This window comes from Octodon degus, unplaced genomic scaffold (genome assembly GCF_000260255.1).
Source record: "Octodon degus isolate 3935 unplaced genomic scaffold, OctDeg1.0 scaffold00510, whole genome shotgun sequence".
NCBI classification, from domain to species: domain Eukaryota; kingdom Metazoa; phylum Chordata; class Mammalia; order Rodentia; family Octodontidae; genus Octodon; species Octodon degus.
This window is the reverse complement of record NW_004525086.1, coordinates 116,533-121,499: the sequence shown is the minus strand read 5'-3', so window position 1 is coordinate 121,499 and position 4,967 is coordinate 116,533.

Here is a 4,967-nt window from a genome sequence, read left to right as displayed (position 1 = left end):
AGTCGCAATTGAGTAACATTCATAAAAGGGTTCATGGTATGAGAACCACAGATTAAGTTTCTCAAGATCTCATACTGCTGTAGGTGACTGATGTGTGGCTGAATGCCTGTTTGTGCTTCTCATGAAGTAGGATATGGATCACAGTTGAGGTCCAGTCCCAGAGGCAAGACTTCAGCTCTGGGAGGAGTGTTTCCAGAACTTAAGCACTGTGGTTATCTGTAGGAGGCTCGTGCAGGTATCATCTCCTTCTTCAGGAGCAGTAAATATTGAAAGTTCAAGATTGAACAAAAGGGAAGCAGACTGACTCAGTGCAAAGAAGATAGCTGATTCTAACTTGAAGAGGTAATCTCTTCCCAGAAGTGGTGTGGGAACTGCCATATACAGGAATTAATATCTGGTGAGGGGTCCTGTCAGGCTGCAAGTTTGTTCCTGGAAGAACAGGTGAGAGGCAAGATTTCCAGTTGCCCTGGTGATGGTAACTTTTGATAGAGAGGAGTTCTGAAGTCAGAGAGTTTTCTTTCATTGTTTCCCACAATATTCTCAGGTTTACCCCCAACTTTTCAATGCTGATGGTCTCTAGGTGACCAGATTGACAGAGCTCAGTCTGTTCTATCGATGCAGGCCTGACAGGGAGAGGAGAGATTCAAGTTGAGGTGGTTCTGTCTAGTCAAGTGTCTGTTGTCACAATGATGGAAATGGCATCTATACTTTGTGTCCATTACCTTTGTAACTTAAAACCTGAGAGTATGGTCCTGTACAATACTGGATTTTGTGATGGGCAGCAGGTGCTTTTTGGTCATCAGGCTTCTGGGTAACAGTAGTTAATGGACTTTTGCCCCCACCCTTTTGATGTCTTTGAGAAATGCTTTACTGATTTCAAGCTCCTGGGCAGGAAAATCTTTGGGAAAGGTCATTCATCAGGGCCAAGATTCCAGTATTTTCTCGTCAAACTGTTGAACTCAATAAATTGTTGACAGTCATCTTGGGTGGGATTGAGATGACATCATCTGAAGAGGATGGGCATGTAAGCCAAAAGTACTTGATAGAGGAGAGAGGGCCTCTGTGACAGAATGCAGGCAATGGCTAGTGGGAAGCAGTCCAGTTGGCCTGATGTATATGAGTCAGGGGTGGAGACCGAAGCTAGAGGTGTTGGCAGAAACTATAACAAACGATAAGGATGTCACGGTGAAATTCTCATGAAGCGTGAGCCTATTTTTTTTTATTTTGAAATGCATGGAATGGCTTTGTTTTACTTTTAAATCAATAAAATCCCCTTTCCTGTAGGCAGGGACTGTGGGTTTTAACCAAAGAGTTCACATCCTGTCTCCCTATGATGCATATTGTGTTCCCTTGAATGATGACACAGACAAAGGATGTGGACCCCTAAGAGAGACATCATTCAGGAGCTCACCTGGCTGCACCCCTCATGAGAACTTAGGTGCAACTTATATAATGAGGGTGTAAGGTCTTTTTTATGCCATATGTCTATCAACACAGAACCACAGGTGGGGGCCCAATCCGTCACTTAGAACAGTGCTCCCAGTCTTGGTACACATACAGAGCAGCCTATGTCTTACACCGTCTGTCCCACTCATTCTCACATGCATTTGGCAGGCTCTCAGAGTTTGAACATTCCAATAACCTTCCCTTGAGGGTAGCCCTAGCTGATATGAGTCATTCAGACTCTCCTTCTGCTTTACATGAGCTGGAGGGACAATCAGGACAACAAGAAGGCATGCTCAGACAGACAGGTGACAGACAGACAGTCAGTCAGGCAGGCAGGCCAGCAATCAGGCAGACAGACAGACTGTGTCCTCCTCCCTTTCTCAGGTCCATTGTGAACTGCTCATTGAGGAGGTAGGAATCCTCCTCCAGACTTCTGAGGGGACTCACGAAATCTTAAAAGCACAAGGGCACACCTTCCCATCAGGCCCTTGGAGAGGTCCCAGCTCTGTCTATGAGGTGCATGACCAATGACCAAAGACATCAGGGCAATCAGTCTTCCAGGCTGAAGTGCCAAATGCAAGAGCACTCAAAACATCAAAATGACACCCAGGATTTGGAAGCAGATTTATTTTATGTTGAAAGGCACTGTTCAGGATCATTTCCATAATATCCAGCCCAAAGGCTCAGGGAGGCAAGTCTTTATGGGATTGCAAAAGGGAAGTTCAGAGATAGTGCACTTTGCTGCTTCTGACTCTTACAAAATGTATCATAATGACCAGTTATGCATTACAGTGATCAGCCATTTCTAGTAGACAAAAGCAAACTACCACCTTGACAACAAGGAAACTGCAGGGTACTGGTGGGGGAGAAGTTTTCTGATACAGCATTACCATTTTGTACCACTGCTACTACTCAAATGCAGAAATGCTACTCATATTGTGGATTCTGTTTTTATTGAAATTTCAATAGCAATAAGATAGTTGCAAAACAAATTACTAGGACAGTTACAATTAACACATTGCATATTGTTGTCTTCACAGTAGTTATTCATAGTACAAGATGCAGGCATGACATCCTGCCCAAACACTATTAGTGCAATTATTTCATCTCATTGAATTAAGAGAAAGTAGCTGAATATCTATCCTATCTCGTATATACAGATATATAGGCATATATCTAGATATATATGTATATAGATAGATATAGAGATAGAGAGAGATATAAATGCATTTTTTTTCACTTCAAAATGGTCCTTCATTTATATCACCCTTTTTTTATAGTTTTGTCAACAGTGAGTATTTCATTTCCATTTAAATATTGTAGGCTCTGGGGCCGGTGAGATGGCTCAGTAGAATAAGCGCTGACCTGGCAAGCACAAGGGCCTGAGTTCAATCCCCAGTTCCATCAATCAATCAATAAATAAATAAATAAATAAATAAATATTGTAGGCTCATGAATTCAGCAAAATAATCCAATATAGTTCAGTAATCCATAATGGTAGTAGGTTATCCATTGGACTGGCAATGTCAGAAGTTGTTGACTTGAGCCTTTTACAGCTCATCACGTTGTGGATTCTTGCCCCATTTTGCTGTCATGAAACTTTGACTCACATGGCTAAATTCAAAGTCGCTATCATCTTCATCATCCACACATGACATCAATGATCAGATGATTCACTCTTGACCTCTTCCAAACGTTGCAAATATGGTGTGCTATGTGCCACTGTAATGGATTGGACTACTTCTACCAGAAAAAAAAATCAAAATAATTGTTTTGAAAAAATCCTAAATCCCAAGAAATTTAGTAAAGAAGATTTCAGAAGTAAAACTCACCAGTAAACATTTTGGAACTTCTGCACACACAGTGCCATCTGCCTGCAAGGTGGTGAGCACAGACAGGAGTTCTTGCTTTCCCCAGGCAGAGCTACTGTATTCACACTGCCTTCTATTTATAATAAAAATGTCTTTCCAGAAAAGAACAGTGGTGTAGGTGCATTTTACTCCCTGTGATCCTCAGGGAAACATGCACAAAAATTGTTACCTAGAGCGTTATGTGGGTAAAAAATCCCACTTTGGTACTTTTGCACACATGCATGCATCTTCCTTGCCTTTCCACACCTTGCAGCTTGTCATTCCACGTGCGTGAACATAAGATTGCTACCTGCACTCTCCAGGTGCAGCTGCTGAGACCCAGTTGTGTGTTTATAACACAGCACAAATGTACGGTAGAAGGTATGGGATGGGTTATTGTGACTCAGTGTTCTATTCCATGGTTAAATGTTAGGCAAAATTATGAAGCCAGGTAACAATTCAAATAAATGTGACATACTATTTTGTTCCACCATTTTGCTTTCTGTGTATTGGACACCCACCATAATATCTCCAGTTTCCCATTGTTGAATATATTACTCTTAAACATGTTAAATTCATAATTAATAAGTATTGATCTTAACAATAGTGATAAAATGTAAGTGCATTATAACTATAATAAAGACTATTAATTAAATTTTGAGTTATTTCTGAAACATTTTTAAATTAGTAAGTCAGTGGATATTAGAAAAGAAAAGTAAAGGGAAATAAAATATTTTACCACTTTTTAAATATACTCCTTAAGTCATAATTTCAACACAACTAAATGAAACACTGTATTCTATTTTATTTGGTGTTGATAAAGAGTCTCACTATGCAACTGAGATGCATAGTGATCCTCCTGTCTCAGCCTCCCCTGTACTGGGACTACAAGTGTTCACCACCCTGTCCGGTTTCATGGCTGGCAGTGTGCAACCAGGGTTTCTGGGCAAGCACGGCACGTGGTACTAGAGATGGAACTCAGGTTCTTGTGCCTTTCAGGCAGGAGCTCAGATTACTGAGCTATCTCTCCAGCCCAAAATGTAACATTTTAAAGTGTAGAGGTGAGTTTTGTATAAGCGTGTATACCCATGTAACCAATACCACAATGGTACTTAAACATTAATCTTCTTTGTCTCTGTTAAAGTACTAGATTTGGCTTCATGTTGAACTTGTTTTTGAATAGTATTGCTTTGTGGTTTTAGTCTTTATTATGTGGGCTCGTTTTATGTCTCTGTTTTGAAACAGAGGGATAATCTGTTTCATGCCTCTCTCCTGATATTTTTCTGGTGATCTTTGGGTTTCTTTGACTTTTGAATGCATCAGGCATATTGCTCTGTACTTACTTTACAAGCCATGCTTTCCATGTGCTTGTCTGTCTCACATCCAAATATCTCATTTTCATAAGGGAATGTTATCTCAGATTAGAGGTTAACCCAATAGGCTCATTTTAAATTGATCTTGAACAAAGACTTTGCTCCATATATAATTATATTTACAGATCCTGGTTGACATAACTTGAACACCATTATGGTTTATATCAATCATGTCTACCAAAGCCTCTTGCACTCATGTTAGGGCTTTGGAGGTGCCTGCATCATAGGTATAAAATTCAGGATCATTATGTTCCACATTTGTGTCAGCCTGTGGAATGGATCAGCATAACTCTAAATG